A 21359-nucleotide genomic window follows, 5' to 3' on the forward strand; every position below is an offset into this window, starting at 1 on the left:
TAGCGTTTTGTTTGTTTTGAACATTCTGTATTGTATTCTGTGTTTAAACAGAATAAATATTCTCGTTAATTGTAGTTCGTCTCGTTCGTGTTTGTTGAGAGTGGAAGAGGTTTGGAGGAAAACTCCACAATCGTGTTACGCTCCGGCAACCCCTAGGCTGGGGCGTAACACTATTGATCAGTATTGATCAGTGATGTCACAGTGATCGGTGTGATGTCACTGGACAGTAGTTTTACATCCTCTGAACAGTGAGAGGTCTCACTTTGGAGGAAACTCTACACTAAATTAACATATCTACAGTTTTGTCACACACAATCTTCAAACTAATTTTATTACACAAAGTTAACCCATGTAAATGAAAAATGCAGCTCTTAAAATCAGGACTTTATTTATTAGGGAGCAAAGCTGTCCAAACCTGCCTGGCCATATGTGAAAAAGTACTTACCCCTTAAACCTAATAAGTGGTTGTGACACATAATGATTGTTGGGGTCATGAGGTCAAAAGTACAATTGTTGTCATTGTGTAACATGATTTGAAGACAATACCATGTTTGTGTAAGATGTTTTAGCAGGTGTCTATCTTACCAGATAAACCTCATAACCTTATTGCCTGTGTGAATGATGAGCTGAAACTTCTCACTGCACCCACGCATCATGTGCCTTGTTTGTTCCTCACTATAAAAATAAAGGACTGCTCTGTGAAAGGAGGTGAAGGAGAGTCAAGGTCGGATGGGGGAGAGAAGAAAGTCTCTTCTCTCCGTCTGCAACTGAGGCCTTTTTCACTTCCAGGCATATACTCGGTACAAAGTTGTCGTGTGTTTCATTGCCTTCAGGAAAAGAACCATGTCAGTGTAGCGTAAACCTGACATATTTATTGGTGTTTCCAATACGACAGTTTGGATGAAGAGGAGGACGAGGACGCCGTGAATCTCTGCAGAGTCAGTCGTTAGACGGCTGGAGAAAATCCACCCACGTGAATTCGTTGGGAGGTCGGCAGGTCCCCGTCTGGAAACATCCTCTCAGCCCAACTGTCTGACGGAAACCGTGAAGGGAACCTTCGCGTCAAATCAGGTAAAGATCCGCGGGTGAAACTGTGTGAATGGACGTCAGAAAAAATAATGTTTGAGTCTAAATTAAATACCGTTGCAGAGCGGGATTAGGATCAGATTGATTCGAATGCACGAACGGTGAAAAACTGTTAGACAAGACCACTTGGATAAAAGACCATGGCAAAATAATCTCCCATGTCAGGGACATGATGAGGTATTTCCGGTGTCAGGGACACTAGGGGCCACATTAAACAGTACTGTGGAGTGAATGTGAATGCTTATTTGTTTGGTTATTGATGAAAAGGGAACGTTGGACAGGCAATTGCCAACCAAGTAGAACGGTGTCACTTCCCACTGAAACTGTGTGTTATTTGTTGGGCACAAGTAAAAATTGAGAAGTTGAGTGTGGTGGACGGCTGTATCCGCAGGTAATTAGTACCTGTAGAAGCCTGATACAGTGGACGATCCACATGCTGTTGTGACTGATCGTTTGCTTGTGCCAAGTTGCAACTATGGGAAAGGGAAACGGTAAACCCCAATTAACGGGGATCCTAAATTTATGAATACCTATTCCCCCGGATCAGCAAGATACTTGAGTGAATGGAAGAAAAAGTATGAGTTTCCTGGGAAACTGGAAACCTGCGCATGCGATAAATTGGTAACTCAATTAAAAGCAGAAGCGGCGATAGCAGGACCTAAGAAAACTGATAAACTTAAATTACAGATTATAGAAGCTGGCAGGAACAGGCAGAAAGGAGACGGCTTTGTGGAATGCAGGCAAAAAGAGAAAAAGATAAGGAGAAAGGTGATAAAAAGTCCCTCATAGCAGCTCTCCAAGAGGATCCAGCTGATTTTGTAGGGCGTCCACAAGCACTAATTCAACAGGAAGAACGCCGAGGCATAAGCCGCTGAGGCGGGGGCAGCGGAGTCAGCGATAACACCGGGTCCCCAGGTCCCCCCCAGTGAGATAGTGGGACCTGTCCTACCTAGCCCCAGTCGCACTAGAACGGGAAAGTTGTATAGTCCCCTGGTTAATGAGGTTCAACAATTAGCAGCAGCTATGTCTGACACGAACCCATTTAAAAACCCCCAGGGTGATGGGTCATGGCTTGGGCCCCGTCCTGACCCGCCTCCCTGGCCACCGCTGGAAGATCCTATGAGCATCTTCCCAGCAATTGAAGTGCCCAACCCTCATTTTGGGGTGAGGGGGGATAACAGACCTCTCCTCCTGGTGAGGAGACCCTGGTCCTGTAAAGAACTAGAAGATGCAGTTAAGGGGCTGGGAGATCCACTCTCTAACGTCCGTCAATGGAGTAACAACCTACAGTAACTCAGACAGACATATAATTAAGATGGGCAGGAAATAGATTCAGTATGTAGAAAAGCTTTAGGACACAGGTATGGGGGAGTTAGAGGGGGATATACTGGACGGAACCCAGCCGGAGTCGTTTTGCCCTCAGACGACCCCGCGCTGGAAGCTCAGGTTACAACATTAATAGAGAGGATTAGAGATGCTTTTGTCAAACCCCCTGATTGCCAAACCATTGCTCAGTGTAAACAGAAAGATGATGAGGATGTACAGGAATATACAGGAAGGTTAGAGGAAGTGTTTAAAGCAAACAGTGGATTGGAACCTGAGGAGGCCCCTGGTTCAGCCTATCAGCAGCAGTTAAAGCAGGCCCTGCTGAGTGGTTTACGCCCTTCCATTATGCATCACATACGATAACTTAACATTAACACTCCCACAGATGGAGTCACTCAGATAATGAATTATGCACAACATGCACAAGACATGCAAAAAACATAAATCAGAACAGCAATCTAAGGCTGCTGTGTTTGCACTCCTGGATGTGATGAGCAGTGGCAGAGCCCGGGGGGGCCCCCAGCAGTACAGCAGAGCAGGATTCAGAGGAAGAGGCAGGGGCAGAGGAGGCCCAGATAGGCAAGATAGCAGGTTCAGAGATGAAGGAGAAAAAGATGGCACATGCTACAACTGTGGTCGACCAGGACATTTTGCACGAGAGTGTGATCGACCACGACAGAGACAGAATAGGAAGAGGCATAGACGGCCAGATGAGTACAACCGACCTGAACCCCATAACCTTAATGCATGACTAGACCCCTCAAACACTGAAGAATTGGATCTTAGTGAAATTGTGGAGACTTATTATAATGCAGAAGGGAATAAAGTGATGCCCATTAGGATGCTAAAAATTAATGGAGTAAAAATAAAATTTTTGTGTGATACAGGAGCAGACAGAACAGTATTGAGGGACAGGATTCCTGGAGTGACAAGAGGGGATAAACATATCTTTGTGAAATCACCAAATTGACAGGTCACTCCTTGTAGTTTCTCTCAAAGCCTTGTGATTAAGGATGAGGCATCTGGCTTTCAGGAAAAGGCAATGGCAGTTTTATGCCCAAGCTGTCTAGTTAATCTACTGGGCAGAGATCTGCTGAGCAAACTAAAAATATCCATGGTGCCCACTACCAATGGAATGGCAGCAATAGGTCCAGGGGAAGAAATCCCCTCCTATGTAGTGCTAAAACAAGGGGCACCTCACTACTGGTGGCCTCTAGACCTGCCCACGCCTGACCCTGGACGGACAGGAGAGCAGCTCCTGCGCCTGTTGCCTGATCCTCAACCACCCCACACAGAGAGCCTCACTCCAGAGCAGATGCATGTCACTCTTCACTATAAACACACTCCAGGCCCTGACTTAGATTATCCACAGAAATTTGAAAAACTAGGGCCACAAAGAATAACTCTTAAGACTCTTTACACTGACAGAAAAGGAAAAGCAGTCTGTTCTGTAGGCCTCACCCAGGAAGCTAAACGTCTTGTAAAAGGGTGGACACCTAATCCTCATCTGTCAGTGTCTAAGACTAATGACATGTACTGGGAGGAGCTGAAACAGTTTTTAAATGAAGCAGAAAACATTTATGATTGGCACGAGGATGAGGGGGGCTGGTTCAGTAATAGTGTGGGAAACATTAGGGGATGTTTGTGGGATTGTGGGATGTTTTGGATGCCTCCTGGGCACCTCCCTGGGGAGGTGTTCAGGGCATGTCCCACCGGGAGCAGGCCCCGGGGAAGACCCAGGACACGCTGGAGGGACTATGTCTCCCGGCTGGCCTGGGAACGCCTCGGTGTCCCATCAGAAGAGCTGGAGGAAGTGTCAAGGAAAAGGAAGTCTGGGTATCCCTGATTAGGCTACTTCCCCCGCGACACGGTCCCGGATAAGCGGAAGAAGATGGATGGATGGATGGATGGATGGATGGATGGATGGATGGATGGATGGATGGATGGAAGTGTGTATCATGTATTTCAGTAGTCCTACAAATTTTTGAGTCAAAATTTCACTTGACCTGGAAGTTTTAGGCCATATGCACACGCTCTTCCGCATTCGAGGTCAGCCAGGTCAATCACTTCCGGCATCCACAGTGTCCATTAGTGATGGGAAGTTCGGCTCTTTTCACAGTCGGCTCTTTCGACTCCTGAACGGCTCTTAATTTAGGATTTTTTGTAGGCCTTTGCAGAAATTAATGGTTTGTGTGTTGAAAACTCTTTCATGTGCGGTGTTTTTATGAGAAGCCTTATAATTGTCTAATTTTGTGCATGTATTCTGTTACAAAACTGTTCTTCCTTTTGTTTAATATTTGAATCAAACATTTTTATTGCACAAATGAACAAAAAACTGCAAACAAATCCACAGAACAGAACCAAACTCGAGCAAACAGTATTAATGTCCTCAGTGAAGGTTGGCATTCAACAAAGTCAGATGCCTCAGCTTGGACTGATCCGATTTCTTCTCTCGGTGAGTATCTGCCCTGTTTTTGAGAAGATTCTCTCAGAAGGAACAGAGTCAAAATTTCACATGTCCTGGAAGTTTTAGGCCATATGCACACGCTCTTCCGAATTCCAGGTCAGCCAGGTCAATCACTTCCGGCATCCACAGTGTCCATTGCAATTATGGCGTTTTTCACTCGCTCGCTCCAAGATCTACCAAGGACTACGGTCGACGACGTGGGACGGATTATACAGACACTTAGTGAAACATCAGTGACAAACAAAGAGAAGGGCTTCAAGCTACATCGACAATTATGAAGGTAAGACGTGTCTTTACAAAACTTATCGTACATGCTGACTTAGATAACACTAGTGCAGCATTGTGTGTGGTGGTGATACCACTTTTCTGTTTTCGTTCATGAACTATTAACCATTAACCTTTTAAATACATAATCTCAGTGTCAAATAAGGATTCAAGCCCAGGAGAAGTAACCATTAGGACTGAGTGTTATCAGTGAGGAAAAGCCAAAAGCCTCACAACTTGAGCGTAAGGGAAAGTTCTCCTGCAGGTTCAGAGCAGGCTGGATTCTAAGACGGGTTCTGTTCCTCAGTCAAGTTTCTGTGAATCATTGTGCGCTTGCTCGAAGTTATTTTAAATGCATGTTCCTTTTCACAGGCCGTAAAGAACCCTGTTGTTTTGGGATATTGTAAATGTTGGTGCTAAGCACTGGAATTCATAGAAACTGAGACAGTCAATGATAATAATAATAATACAAAATAATCATTTGGCTATAATTTATTTTTTGGCTCCCACAAACTGTTTGGTCGTTATTTGTTCATGTTATTCTTTAGAATTTAATGACGCATTTAAAAACAATTCCCACTGTCCTCATGCATTCCCCTTTTATAACTGCACTTTGATCATAATGTAACAGATGTGTGTATATTCATTGATTGACCATGGTAAGTAATGGTTCTTACACAGTAATAGTGTTATTGTTATTATTATGATTAATAAATAAAGACATTTTCCGTAGTAATCATATCAGAGAGACTTTAGATCAAGTTGGGTCAAATCTTTAAACAATACTTTGTTGACCTTTAAAAAATTCTCACAGACCATGTCAACTTATGTGAAAAGGTTCAACTACACAAGGTTTTGGTGGGACAGGTACATTTGTCCTCACCTGATCATGCAATACAATGTCTTTCAGCCAAAAAACAGACAAACAAATCGTCTCTTCAGGCTTTTTAGATAAATAAAGAAATAAATCTTTTTGGTTCAACTTTATTCATTTCTAACTTTGGCTAATTTCATTTATTTATCTAAATATTTTTGTTCTTTTCCATAGGAGCAACTTATACGAGGGCGTCAGTTCACTTCTGCCTGAACTTTCCACACTCAGGGTGGATGAAGTATATAGTGATCTTCCCAGTGATGTGGCTTCCTTAATAACAACTATGGCTACGGGCATCCGTGTTCCTCTGGTTGACTCTGCATTTGGAAAAGTGCAAGAAGGAAGTGTCATATCACATGCCAGCAAAGACGGTCCCAGAAATCTGCCCACACAAAGATGCTCCTTCTCCCCCACAACTGCCACTTCACGGTTACAGACCCTCTACCTGCTCTTTGTCTGCACTGAACACCAGCAGCACCACATGATGTCCTTAGCCACAACACTGGAGACATCACACAAAATTGCAAACAGTTCTAAAAAGCAGAGTTCCTGCATTGACTGAGACCAATTAAGACAAACCCACATCACCTCCTCCAAATTCAGACAGGTTTGTCACACCAGGACACAGAGCAGCTCTGCCAAAAACCTTGCAAAAAGACTTCTGAAACCCAGCTATCAGACTGCTGACATGAGATGGGGGTTTTAAATGGAACCTACAGCAGTCAAGGAGTACTGCAGGGCACGGGAGGTAAACCACCATCCCTGTGGTTTCTCATCCACCCAGATGCACCCTGGATGGGGTCATCACCTGATGGCATTGTGTATGACAAGTCTGGGTTTGGCCTTGTTGACATTAAATGCCCTAATGTAGCAAACTAAGTTGACTGCCCATATATTAAGGTCAGTGAGGGCACACATTCATTAAGAAGGTCCCATCCAGGGCCAGATCATACACACATGACATGTTTATTCAGAGGATTCCCAGAGACAATGAAAATATTAAAACAATGAAAGAAAATTGACTTTCTTTTTTTTATTCTTACCTCAGTGGCTCCCTAGAAAATTAGACTCCAGTGGCCTGTTATGTTTCTTCTACAGAATGCTGTTAATTGGCTGATATTTGCTGTTTAGAAGAACATTTTAGATGAAATCTTAAGTAAGAATTTTTCTCAGCCTCTTTTAATGTACATATTTAAATGTTACATGAAAGTTTTTTTATAATAATTAGAGGTAATAATTCATTAAAGGCAAAGGCAAAGGCAAAGGCAAATTTATTTGTATAGCACCTTTCATACACTACGCAATTCAAAGTGCTTTACAAGGCATACAATTACATTAAAAGCATTAAAAGCATTGAAAGAGCATTTAAAAATAAAGACATTTAACATAAAATAAATTTAAATCAAGTAAAGTAAATTAAAATAAAACATAAAAGCACATTAAGAAAACAAAGATAACAATTATTCGAAGGCAGCAGTAAACAACAGAGTTTTCAGTCCAGATTTGAATGAGCTGACAGTTGGAGCAGACCTCAGGTGTTCAGGAAGTTTGTTCCACAAGTGAGGAGCGTAGTGACTAAATGCTGCTTCACTTTGTTTGGTTCTGGTTCTGGGAACACACAATAGACCTGTCCCAGATGACCTGAGGGGTCTGGAAACCTCATAGGGAACCAATATATCTTGGATATATTTTGGTCCACAACCATTTAGTGCTTTATAAACTAGCAATAAAATTTTAAAATCTATGCTTTGACTAACGGGAAGCCAGTGTAGTGATCTGAGAACTGGTGTGATATGGTCCAGTTTCTTGGTGTTTGTAAGGACTCTGGCAGCAGCATTCTGGATTAGCTGCAGCTGCCTGATTGACTTTTTGCTAAGACCTGTGAACAAGCCATTACAATAATCTAACCTACTGAAGATAAATGCGTGAACAAGTTTTTCTGCATCTTGTGTAGACAGAAAACCTTTTATTCTAGCAATGTTTTTCAGGTGGTAATAGGAAGATTTAGTGATGGATTTTATGTGGTTGTTAAAATTCAGGTCTGAGTCAATGATTACACCAAGGTTTCTGGCTTGATTTGTAGCTTTCAATGACATGGAGTCAAGGTGAGCAATGACCTTTGACCTTTCATTTTTGGGGCCAAAAACAATCACTTCTGTCTTGTCTGTATTAAGCTGGAGAAAATTCTGGCACATCCATTCTTTGACTTGATTAATACACTCACATAATGAAATTAGAGGACTATAATCATGAGATGATACTGATATATAAAGTTGGGTGTCATCTGCATAGGTATGGTAGTCAATGTTGTAGTATTCCATAATCTGAGCAAGGGGCAGCATGTAGATATTGAATAAGAGAGGACCAAGAATAGACCCCTGAGGAACCCCACATTTCATTTTTGTTTGCTCAGACTCATAGTTACCAAGTGAGACAAAATAGTCTCTATCTTGTAAGTAAGATTTTAGCCAATTTAACACTGAGCCAGTAACTCCCACCCAAGCTTCTAGTCTATGAAGCAGCACATCATGATCAACTGTGTCAAAATGCAGCACTGAGATCCAGTAGTACTAAAACAGAGGTTTTGGACTCATCATTATTTAAATGTAAATCATTTAAAATTTTAATAAGTGCAGTCTCTGTGCTGTGGTGTGCGCGAAATCCAGACTGAAGTGCATTAAAAAGATTGTTTTGCACCATAAATCTGTTAATTTGTTGAAAAACTACTTTTTCAATTATTTTTCCCAGAAATGGAAGATTTGATATTGGCCTGTAGTTACTTACTGCTGAAGCATCTAGATTAGGCTTTTTAAGAAGAGGTTTTATAACAGCAGTTTTTAAGGCCTGGGGAAACTGCCCTGACTGAAGAGAACTATTGACAATCTGCAATACATCTGGAGCTAAGCTGTTAAAAACATTTTTAAAAAAATTTGTTGGTAAAATATCAAGGCAGCATGATGTAGATTTTAATTGTAGAAGCGTTTCTGCCAGAGCTCTGTGATCAAGGAGATCAAAATGTTCTAGATTCACTGGAGAACAAGGAGGCACAGGTGATATTGTCATGTTCCTAGGACTGCAGCTTGATATAGTTTGTCTTATCTTTAATATTTTGTCTGTGAAAAAGGCTGCAAAATCATTGCATGACTTTTTGGACAGTAGTTCAGAAGGAAGAGAGGGTGCTGGGTTTGTGAGTCTGTCTACAACAGAAAACAATGTGCGGGCATTATTGCTGTTTCTATTGATAACCTCTGAGAAAAATGATTGCCTTGCATTTTTTAGTTTTTGGTTATAGTGTTGAAGACTCTCTTTGTACAAGTCGAAATGAACCTGGAGTTTGGTTTTTCGCCACCTGCGTTCTGCTTGTCTGCATATTCTTTTCTGAATTTTAACCACTGTGGCTTTTCTCCAAGGTGACTTTGACTTTTTTCTTGCTGACAATACCTTGGCCCTAATTGGGGCAATGGAATCAATAACAGTCATAACTTTGGAACTGAAACTGCTTACAAGATCATCAACAGGGGCTGATGGCATGGTTGGTGATGATGTAAAAGCCTGAATGAATAATGCACAGCTCTTCTCGTTGATGTTCCGCTTTTTGACTACCTCTGTTTCACCTGTGTTCAAAACAGCAGGGGTGGTTGTTTTAAAAAAAAACACAGTAATGATCAGAAAGAGCAACATCGGTCACCACCACCTCAGAAATATTAAGACCTTTAGAGATTATTAGATCCAGTGTGTGTCCCTTGATGTGTGTTGGATCTGTTACATGCTGAGAAAGCCCAAAGTTGTCCAGGATGTTCAAGAGTTCATTTGCACTTGCATCATTGAGATTATCAACATGAATGTTAAAGTCACCCACTAAAACAATACAATCAAAATCAATGCATACAATAGATAGTAATTTAGCAAACTCGTCCAAAAAATGTGCATTGTACTTTGGGGGTCTATAAATAGTTACAAATGTTGCTCGACAGGAGGATTTGGTATGAATAGCAACATATTCAAAGGAGTCAAACTTTCCATATGATATGTTTTTGCATTTGAGGCTATCACTAAATAAAATACCAACTCCACCTTCTTTCTTATGTATTCTTGTTTCACTCATAAAACTGAAATTTGGAGGGGTTGATTCAATAAGAACTGCAGCATTATTATCTTGTCCTAACCATGTTTCGGTTAAAAACATAAAATCAAGCTTGTGCTTAATAATAAAATCATTGATTAAAAATGATTTGCCTACCAAAGACCTGACATTTAAAAGAGCTAAATTTACTGTGTTAAAAACATTGTTTTCCCCATGTTCTGGGACATACTGTGGTTGGCAAGGGATACATAAATTTGCAGAATGCGTTGGGTAAGTCTTATTTCTCTGTAGATTTACCAAACTTTTTCTGTTACCTATCAAAACTGGGATTGAAACAGCTATTTGCATATTGGGCCCCGGCTTTTCCTGGAGAGAGCCATGACTAACAGTATTGCAGCCTGGACCCAGCACATATCAGTTAGAGCTTCCTGTGCTGTTATCAGGCTGTGGAGACAAAGAATGATTTTGGTGACGGCGTGGAGGAGGGGGTGGTGGATGCTGCAGCTGTGATGATTGCAGCAGAGCTTGCTGAGGAATTGGTGGGGCATGCCGCTTTGAGGGACTTCTGGGGGTGAAAATGACACTGGGGGAGGAGGTCAGTTTGGGCCCAGTAGTGATGTGCTTCATCAGGTTGGCGAGGTTCTTGGTGATGGGGAATGGGATGCCCCGGGAAGATGGTGAACTAGGTAGGGTTTGCGGGGTTGTGGGAAGTGAATCCTCACAGGCAGTGTCTGCTAGTGGAGGGGGTGTGGCCTCCTCATCTTTGCTCTGACTTCTCTCCATGTTAGAGCATTCGGGGGGGAGTGTTGGCTTTGGATGTTTTGATATTTCTTCATTTTGTTTAGATTCCCGTATCTTGTCCTTGGCAGATTCCCGTCGTATCTTGTCCTTGGCAGAGGGAAGATTGTGGCGCAGGAAGAAAAATAGGTTGGAGGTGAAAGCTTTTACTCCTGATTTATTTAGAGACAATCCGTCTCCCTTAAAAAGATGCCTGCGATCCCAGAAATGGTTAAAATTATCAATAAAATGTACTGAGTGGACATCACATGCAGTTGACAGCCATGTGTTCAGTGCTAGTAACCTGCTGAATTTCTCAGTTCCTCCTCTGACTGGTGGTCTGACAGGTCCACTGATAAAAACCTCTGCATTTAGCGACCTTACTGTGTTTAGCAGATTATTAAAGTCCTTTCTGAGGATTTCGGACTGCTGCTTCACAATATCATTTGCCCCTGTGTGTAGTACGAGGTTTTTCACAGTTGGGTTTTCTGCAACAATGCTCAGGATTTTGTCAGTAGTGTCAGAGACCATATCTTTTGGGAAATACAGCACTTTTGTGTTGTTACTGCACATCCGTCTCACATCTTTTATGGCCAAGTCGCCCACAATCAGAGTCTGAGGCCCTGTTAGCTTTCCTCTTAGTTTTCTGTCTTCTGTTGAGTTTTCAGACCTTACCCCTCTCTGTGGATGTGGAGGATTGTCCAAGTGATCAGATGAAGATCCAGAGTCCTGCAGTAGTGGAGCGAATCTATTTTGTAGCTGTACAGTTAGTTTCTTAGGAGTTTTGTTGCTCCTTTTCCCTTTAGCTGTTATCCATGGCTGTGCTCTCCTCTGCACAGGAGTTGAGGAGGATGGTAACGCTGGCCAGCCTGTCGCATCACAGATTTCTGGGCGCTGAATTCTGCCTGTTGCTTGTCCTGGTTTAGTCTTTGGCTTTGCTCCGAGAGCGTGCCAAGGAGCACTGATACCAGTAGTTTTATTTACCCGGACACAACCCTCCTGTTGCTCGGTCTTGTTAGTGCTAGTTATCTGTATACTAGCATGCTCTTGTCTGCTACTATGGTAGAGTGGTAGAGTAGTGTCCTCTTTCCCAGATAGTCCATTTATCTCCACGTACATCTCTAACCTTTGCACTTTAGTTTCCAGCATAGTGATTTTCTGTAGGAGTTTGCTGTGATCGTCCTCAGGGAAGGGAGGCATGGTCATCGGAGGTTGATCAAAAATAAAATTAAAAATAAAATCCTCACTAAAATTCCAAATGCGGTAAAAAAGGAGTAAAATAATGTTAAAAAGTGTATTATAAAATCATTGGGTAAGAATGCATGAAGTAAAAAGGAATAAAAGTAAAGTAAAACTGGCAGAAGCAGGAGCAAGCAGAAGTGCGTCTACACTCTACAGAAGCAGGAAGTAAACTTGGTCATAAAAATTGATTTTATAATTGTTGTGTGAAACCAGAATGGAATATGTAATGTTTTAGGAGCCTAAAGAAAGGTAGTTGTCTTACCTTAATAATTATCAGGCCCAAGCCAGCAAGAAAGATCCATGCATTCAATTGTGCACTGGCACTTCAGCTCTGTGCAGTCCAGGATCACTGTCGTGTCTGCGTAGTCCTTGAACTCAGCTGGTAGATGTGCCCTGATGTTCCCCTCTGGTATCCATATTCTCGCAGAGCGTATAGAAAGTTGCTCCACGTTGTGATGGTCCGACTGGCAGTGGTGGACCCCATAACGGTCAGCAAGGTCACGCTGTTTTGAACCCAGGGCAAGGAAGTTGAGAAACATGAACATCTCATCAATAGGTTGCAGAGAATGGGTATGTGCAAAAGATGAAAATGTACATTACATTTCTTTTAAATTCCATGAGCCATGATCTTTAAGTTACATTGTCTGATTCATGTAAATAACAACTTACCACAGTGGAACTTGGCTCTGTGCCTCTGTGCTTGTGTCACAGTGACCGTAGGTGGCACTGAGGGCTCTATTAAGGCCCAGAACCTCATAAGCAGGTCACAGGATGCAAATCTAAATGAATACATTTTAAATATGAATATTCAAACCATGAATCTGTCATGATCCTGCCATGGACTTCCTGTTAAGGACTTTTATTTTGTAGGACTGAGCAGGATCTAATTTGTGTTCATGAATGTTACCTTGTTTTGATGATAATTGTTTTCACCTGTCTCTTGTTTTGTCCCCTCGTTTAAATACCCTTCAGGTCCCTTAGTTCATTGCTGGGTCATTGCCTTCTCCTGAGTTTCTTACTTGTGAAGTTAAACCCCAGCATTTTTTCCACTAGACATTCCCCTGCCCTTTTGTTTCTGCTGTGTCTGTTTTTCGCCTGTGGAACCCTCGTGTGTGTGAGTAACTGTGTTTCCTTTCGTTGAGTTTTTCCTCTGTGTTCTGCGTCGGCATTCTGTCTGCGTCTCTGTAGCCTGGTGTGTTTGAGTAAGTGACCCAGGCCGTGTTCCTTGTTTTGTGTTTTCTCTGCCTGCGGTGTCCCCATTGTATGCGTGACCCTGGCAGCTTTGTGTGTGTCTGTAGCGTCCCCTGTTGTGTCCCCGAGTGAGTGTGTGGCCCAGGGTGGATGCCCCGTCCCGAGTTCCTGAGTGAGTCTGCGTCCCCGCGAGTGTGTGACTTGGTCTTCCTAGTTCCCTGAGTGTGTCTGAGTTCCCGTGCGTGTGCGATCGTAGAGGTTTTCCGATTTCCCCCTCATAGCCTGTGTTCGTGTGTGGTTCCCGTGTCCTGCTGTTAACCCTTTGTGTTCCGTCTATCCACCCCTTGTTCTTTATTTTTGAGTTCTGTCAGTAAACCTTCTGCACTGAGTACCGGTCCTCTGAGCGTTTTTGGTCCGTTTAAAGAATAGGAGCCTTCGGGCCCTTGACAGAATCGTTGTATAATATGAAATTACTTCAAACATAACTTTCTTAGCCACCATCTTTCACACACACAAACACTGTGACTTATTTGTACCTGCCAAAGTGCAGCACTATTAGTATTTATATTAGCAACAATAACACCATGTTTAAATATACAGTCAAGATCTTACACACTATTGAAACTCAGCTGAAGATCATTAAACTGTAATCATGCTTATAAAGTCCATCTAGTCCATGTACCCCTTCTTCTTCTCCTCTGGGCTGCTCCCTTCAGGGGTCTCCACAGCCAATCATCTGCCTCCATTTAACCCTGTCCTCTGTATCCTCCTCACCCACACCAACTAACCTCATGTCCTCCTTCACTACATCCAAGAACCTCCTCTTTGGTCTTCCTCTAGGCCTCCTTCCTGGCAGCTCTAACCTCAGCATCCTTTTACCAATGTATTCACTGTCCCTCCTCTGAACATGTCCAAACCATCTCAATCTGGCTTCCCTGGCTTTTTCTCCAAACCATCTAACATGAGCTGTCCCTCTGATGTCCTCATTCCTGATCCTATCCATCCTCGTCACTCCCAGAGAGAACCTCAACATCTTCAGCTCTGCTACCTCCAGCTCTGCCTCCTGTCTTTGTCTCAGTGCCACTGTCTCTAAACCAGACAACCTTGCTGGTCTCACCACTGTCTTGTCCACCTTTCCTTTCATTCTTGCTGACACTCTTTTGTCACACATCACACCTGACACTTTCCTCCACCCGTTCCAACCTGCTTGCACACGTCTCTTCACTTCTTTTCCACACTCTCCGTTGCTCTGGACTGTTGACCCTAGGTCCTTAAAATCCTCCACCTTCTTCACCTCTACTCCCTGTAACCTCACCGTTCTACTTGAGTCCCTCTCATTTACACACATGTACTCTGTTTTACTGCGACTAACCTTCATTCCTCTCCTTTCCAGAGCAAACCTCCACCTCTCTAGATTTTCCTCCACCTGCTCTCTGCTCTCACTACAGATGACAATGTCATCTGCAAACATCATGGTCCACGGAGATTCCTGTCTAACCTCATCTGTCAGCCTGTCCATCACCACAGCAAACAAGAAGGGGCTCAAAGCCGATCCTTGGTGCAGTCCCACCTCCACCTTGAACTCCTCTGTCACCCCTACACCTCACCACTGTCTTACAGCTCTCATACATGTCCTGCATCAAACATACTTCTCTCCACTCCAGACTTCCTCCAGACTAACTTTGAGCATGTTGGACATCTTACCTTGTGAAAAAGACATATGTCCTTGTCTGAGCCAGCAAAACGATGAATCCCAAAGCGCTGATTTATGGTCAGCTTCTCGACTTGGTCCCTCAGTTTGAGGATCTCCTTTCTGAGAGACATATTTTCCTCGAGGACTAAATCCACAACTGCAGGCCCCAGTGGCGCTGGCTCTCTTCTCTCCCATACCCCCGGCCTTGGAGTGGGAGCAGTAAAATTGTTCCACTGAAATAATGCTGGAACAGCTCCTTTGGCTAATAGCCGTCACCCTGTCTCGGACTTTGGCTCGCAGATGTCCTCTTTTTGAAAATGACAGCTACAAACTCTGGTATGGGGGCTAACGAGCCATTTTCGTCTAATTTCCGCATCGGATGGAAATGTGTGGCAACTAACTGCTTTGTTGTACTTACTTGAGGCTTGACACAAAGGTACACAACAGTGCTCAGGTGCTGTGCTGTCGGTTCTCTCATATTTAAATGTTTTCTTGCTACACATATTGTTTTATCGCAGGCGAGTGATAGCGGAAGCAACTGAACTGGCTGAGACTTTAGCGGAAGTGCGTCATTGCTCAGTGTGCATATACTGAATTATTGACTGACAGTCCCTAAAAGAAATAAATCAATAAGTGACGTCCCTAAAAGTAATAAATCAATAAGTGACGGTCCCTAAAAGAAATAAATCAATAAGTGACGTCCCTAAAAGTAATAAATCAATAAGTGATGGTCCCTAAACGTAATAAATCAATAAGTGACGGTCCCTAAAAGAAATAAATCAATAAGTGACGTCCCTAAAAGTAGTAAATCAATAAGTGACGGTCCCTAAAAGAAATAAATCAATAAGTGACGTCCCTAAAAGTAATAAATCAATAAGTGATGGTCCCTAAAAGTAATAAATCAATAAGTGACGGTCCCTAAAAGAAATAAATCAATAAGTGACGTCCCTAAAAGTAATAAATCAATAAGTGATGGTCCCTAAACGTAATAAATCAATAAGTGACGGTCCCTAAAAGAAATAAATCAATAAGTGACGTCCCTAAAAGTAGTAAATCAATAAGTGACGGTCCCTAAAAGTAAAAAATCAATAAGTGACGGTCCCTAAAAGAAATAAATCAATAAGTGACGTCCCTAAAAGTAATAAATCAATAAGTGATGGTCCCTAAACGTAATAAATCAATAAGTGATGGTCCCTAAAAGTAAAAAATCAATAAGTGACGGTCCCTAAAAGTAATAAATCAATAAGTGACGGTCCCTAAAAGTAAAAAATCAATAAGTGACGGTCCCTAAAAGTAATAAATCAATAAGTGACGTCCCTAAAAGTAATAAATCAATAAGTGACGGTCCCTAAAAGTAATAAATCAATAAGTGACGGTCGGTAAACGGTACCTTAAGACCTTCATACCTTCAGACCTTAACCCTGGAGAACCCACGGGGTCAAATTTGGCCGCTATTAATTGCTGCTAATTAAAAAACTGTCAATTTTAACTTCAAAAGCCCAGAGTGCCACTTCTGACCCCTGCATAGCGATACCTAGTGGATGAATATTGAGCTAACATGAGCCAGAGTAGTAGTGACAAGATGGCTGACCACAAGCTGTTTTGTTGAGCTGGAAACCTACACAAACAAAATCGTCTTCTCAGCAAACCAGCGGTTGGTAAAATTGATTTATTTTGTTAATCTATTCAGCAGTAGTTTGCAGAATGCATAGAAGTATGTTTAATATTATTTTTGAATAAATTAGTGACTCTGAGCTAGTTCAAACAATGATGGGTCAAAAATGACCCTTTGGTTCTTTCCTAAATCCTAAAAAAGGGAATAAAGGGTTAAAATTGAAAAAGTGGATATTTTGGTGTTCAGAGAACTTAAAGCAGTCACTTCCTGGGTTCTCCAGGGTTAACTTCAGACCCTCAGACCTTAAGACCTTCAGACCTTGAGACCTTGAGACCTTGAGACCTGAAGACCTGAAGACCTGAAGACCTTAAGACCTTAAGACCTTAAGACCTTCATTCCTTCAGACCTTCAGACCCTCAGACCTTCAGACCTTCAGCCCATACACACACCCTCTGTGTTCACTCTGTTTTCTGTTAAACCTCACACTGACCACCCTCATGTCTCTGCAGCCCTGATGTCGTTGCTGAGCTGCACAACAGACCAAGGTCAGTGAACTTTTCCTGTCCCAGTTTGAAGCTGACTCTATAGAATCACTGGTCCCATTTACCAAGGAAACATGTTGTTCATGCTGTAAATATGCAGCCTCAGGTGATGATCAGTTCATCAATATGACCCCTCAGCTGTGTGATACACTCTCAGTAATAATGTACTATTCATTCTTTCACATGTTCCTGCTGCTGCTGCACCACCAACATAGTCAGTGTGGAGGAGATGTTCAGTTTGCATTAATGAGGAAACAGGAAATTAGAAACAAACACCCAGTTCTGTCAGTCACTGGGGTAAATACAGGAACAGGAAACAAGGAATGAACAGTGACTGCAGCCATATTTTCTCTGAACAACACGATGCATCTTTTTATTCCTATATTTGACAAACATGTTGAGATATGGAAATATGCTCCAGTCTTATTGCACAGTGGGCTCCTATGTTGTCATCAGTGGCCAATGATTAGACAACTATTAATCCCCAGGAACTGCTGACTCTTATATATGTGGGAGGAGAGTCTTCATCTACAAGGACATCTTCATGTTGGGACTCTTAGAGCTGCAGATTCACAGCAATAAAAAGTCACTGAGCCTTTTGGAAATGGTTTTCTACATTAACTGGTCAGAAATGGGATCAGAGTTTCATCAAAGTCACAAGACAAACACAACGAGCTTCAGCTAATGGCACTGAAACACAACACTCAGGAGGAGATTTGGAGGATTCTTTCTTCTGTTTCACATATATCATCCTCTGTTCAGGTGACCCTGAACCATCCTCCTGTTAGTTATGTTGCTATAGGCCTAGACTGCCTGAGAACTCTTCATCAGTGCACTGAGCTCCCCTCTCTTCTCCTTGAATTGTTTCGCACAGCTCGTCTGACTCTGAGTCCCAGCAGCTCCCAGGTTTTTGAAGGAGACTCTTTCTCTGAGCTGTGAGGAGGACGACAGCTCTGCTGGATGGACCCTGAGGAGGAACACAACCAGAGAAACCAGGACTCAGTGTGGACCTGACTGGGGAACAACAGCTGGTTCTTCCTGTAACTTCAGTGGTGTCCTACTGTGGGACAGTGGAGTTTACTGGTGTGAGTCCAGAGAGGGAGCAACCAGTCAGAGCATCAACATCACTGTCAGTGGTAAGATGAGCCTGTGGAGTTAGTATTGATGAAGCTGTGTGGAAATGGATGAAATGCTGTAGTTTGTCTCTGTGTTGAGGTGGAGCAGTGATCCTGCAGAGTCCTGTCCTCCCTGTGATGGAGGGAGAAAACATCACCCTGATCTGTAGAACCCAGACATCCTCCGACCTCCCGGCTGATTTCTATAAACACGGCTCCCTCGTCATCGATCGGCCTACGGGTCACGTGACCATCCTCCATGTTTCCAAGGCCGATGAAGGCGTCTACAGGTGTAACATCAGGGGCCATGGAGAGTCTCCACCCAGCTGGATCTCTGTCACAGGTCAGCAGCTTCATTTTGATTGACACTCTGATTTCAGGCTCATGTTCACCTGACCAGGTGGGCTTCTGTCTGCAGGAACACCTACAACCACAGCACTGACCCCAGACCCCGCCCCCCTCCTGCAGGTGTTCACAGTGGTCCGTTACCTGGTGGTGTTCTGTCCATACGTCATCTCCACTGTCCTCATGGTGTCTCTGTATCGACACAGACCCACAGGTAACACTCTAAATCAATCAATCAACCAACCAATCAATCAATCCCTCCACTGTCTCATGTCCCTGATTATGTCCAGCCCATTTTATGATTGTCTCCTTTGACAGGAAGTGACCTGCCTGTCCCCATGGTGACAGCAGCACCCGTCCAGGCTGAGCAGCGATTGGCTGAGGACTTTGATGATGTCATGGCGGTCACCACTGAGCATCACTTCTGAGCTGTCTTCCTGTTTCTCTGTGACTCTGAACAGTTTGAATAAAGGTCCAAACACTGTACAAAGTCTGGAAGTACTGTGGTATTTCTGTGTACTGTCTCAGTACATGCAGTAAAACTACAGTATGAGTCCTCTCCACAGCTTTATACAGTGGTGCTGGAAGTGGAATAAAAAGTACTACCAGTACTAGAGTAAATGTACTTGGTTACTTTAAATCTCTTTATACTGTGGAGCCTTTAGTGCCGACACAAACAAAACTTTATTTTCCTGGTGTGAAAAGTTTCATGTGAGTCTGAGGAAAAGTTCCAGGATTCACCACAGACACAGCACCCTGCTCCTCCTTATACAGACAGAACTTCACCAAACTCCATTCAGAAATCTGACAATTTGATTTTGCTTTAGCAACAACAGTCAATACTCACATCCTGAGACTCTGATCAGCTCTGACATGGAAATATCTTCAGGTCCATTTGGCATCAACAACATAGAACATCTAAGATTTGGACCCATTTTTAAAATGAGGATGCTGCTATTTGAACATGATCACAGACAGTTTCTCCTCAACATCTGCAGCCTGGAAACACCTGGACATGTTACTTCCTCATGAACTCAAGACAGAAGATTTGAATGCGGTTTTCAGAGCAGCTGCACAGGCAACATCATCATGATCCAAACCCAAAAGGAACTTTATCAGAACTTTATTAAACTCTTTTAAAGCCGATTGGTAGGACAACAATACCAACTCAGTGTGGAACTCAGTGCACCAGCTGCTGCAGGCGCTTTCCTCTGTTGCAGCACCTGAGAAGCTTCATGGAGCTGAAAGAGGAAGAGAAAGTGTCCTGACACTTTGAGGAAGTGGCAGCTGCTGTCAACGCGTCCTGTAGCTGTTTTTGAATCTGAACGCAGTTTAGGAAGAAGCAGCTTCACGGGGACTTTGTGTTTGTTGGAGCCTTTAGTGAAGATGAAGATGTTGGTGGTGTTTGGGATCCTGGTGCCCGGTAAGACCACCTTCCTCCCTCTGATCTGATTCAACAACACTTCAGCTCTTTGCTGTTTCATCCTCGCTGTAACTGCACCATGATGGTGGCTTCACATAAATGCAGTAGATGGAAACATCAAATGAAATAAAAGGACAATCAGTGCAGATACAAAACTTTCAACTGTCATATACAGAGATAACAAGAAGTTTTTAGCTTGGACTTAAACATTGTCAGAGATGAGGCTTGTCTAACATCATCAGGAGACTATTCAAGGTTTTAGCTGCATAAAACTGGAACGCTGCTTCTCCCTGTTTAGTCTTGACTCTGGGCACGAGCAGAAGGCCTGTCCCTGATGTTCTCAGAGTTCGAGATGGTTCATATGGCATCAACATGTCAGAGATGTAATGTGGTGCTGAGCCATGAAGAGACTTATACACAAGCAGTGCTGTTTTAAAGGCTATTCTCTGAGAGACAGGAAGCCAGTGCAGAGATCTGAGAACAGGAGTAATTTGGTTGTACTTCCTGTTTCTAGTCAGGACACATGCAGCAGTGCTCTGAATGTACTGCACCTCCCTACAGCTCTTTTTGAGACCCCTGTGAGCAGTTATAGTAATCTAACCTGCTGGAGATAAAAGCATGGATGAGTCTCTCCAAGTCTGGTTTAGACCTGATCCCTTTGATTCTGATGTTTTTGAGATGGTAAAATGGTGATGATGTTATTGATTTAATGTGGCTGTTAAAGTTCAAGTCTGAGTCCACGATTACCCCTAGATTTCTAACTTGATATTTAGATTTTACAGAAAGAGACTCGAGGTGACTGCTGACACTTTCTCTTTGTTTCTGTGGCCCAAAGATGATTATTTCAGTCTTGTCTCTGTTTATTTGGAGAGAGTTGTTTTTCATCCACACAGTGATCTGTTCAATACAGCTGCACAGTGAATCCACTGGTCCATATTCACCTGCTGTGAGTGAAATGTAAATCTGAGTGTCATCTGCATAGTTATGGTAGGACACATTATTGCTGTGTATTAACTGGCCTAAAGGAAACATGTAAAGATTTAACTAAAGGGGCCCTGAGATGGACCCCTGAGGGAACCCACACAGAGGTTTAAAAGGATTTTTGGGAAGCATCAGATACCAGTTCATTTCAAACCTACCAACACAAGACAGAGACTGGTTCCCCATAAAGACTGGACACAAAAGCAAAAGAACAGCCATGTGGTCTGTAAGGGACCGAGCCGGCACAGACGAGGACACAGACAAAAATATCTGAAAAAAATGGGTTTTTATTTCCCCAAAAAGAAATAGACAACAACTTAACTTTATAATCATA

The 21359-nt window shown here is 42.9% G+C and overlaps 1 protein-coding gene across 1 annotated transcript in view; it reads left to right on the top strand.

The window, feature by feature from the left end:
• Positions 1-21359, top strand: part of LOC113125486 (uncharacterized) — a 50200-nt gene that overhangs the window by 22944 nt on the left and 5897 nt on the right. The gene's annotated exons all lie outside the window — the stretch shown is intronic.

The sequence above is a fragment of the Mastacembelus armatus genome, chromosome 18 (genome assembly GCF_900324485.2).
Source record: "Mastacembelus armatus chromosome 18, fMasArm1.2, whole genome shotgun sequence".
In the NCBI taxonomy this organism is placed as follows: Eukaryota; Metazoa; Chordata; class Actinopteri; order Synbranchiformes; family Mastacembelidae; genus Mastacembelus; species Mastacembelus armatus.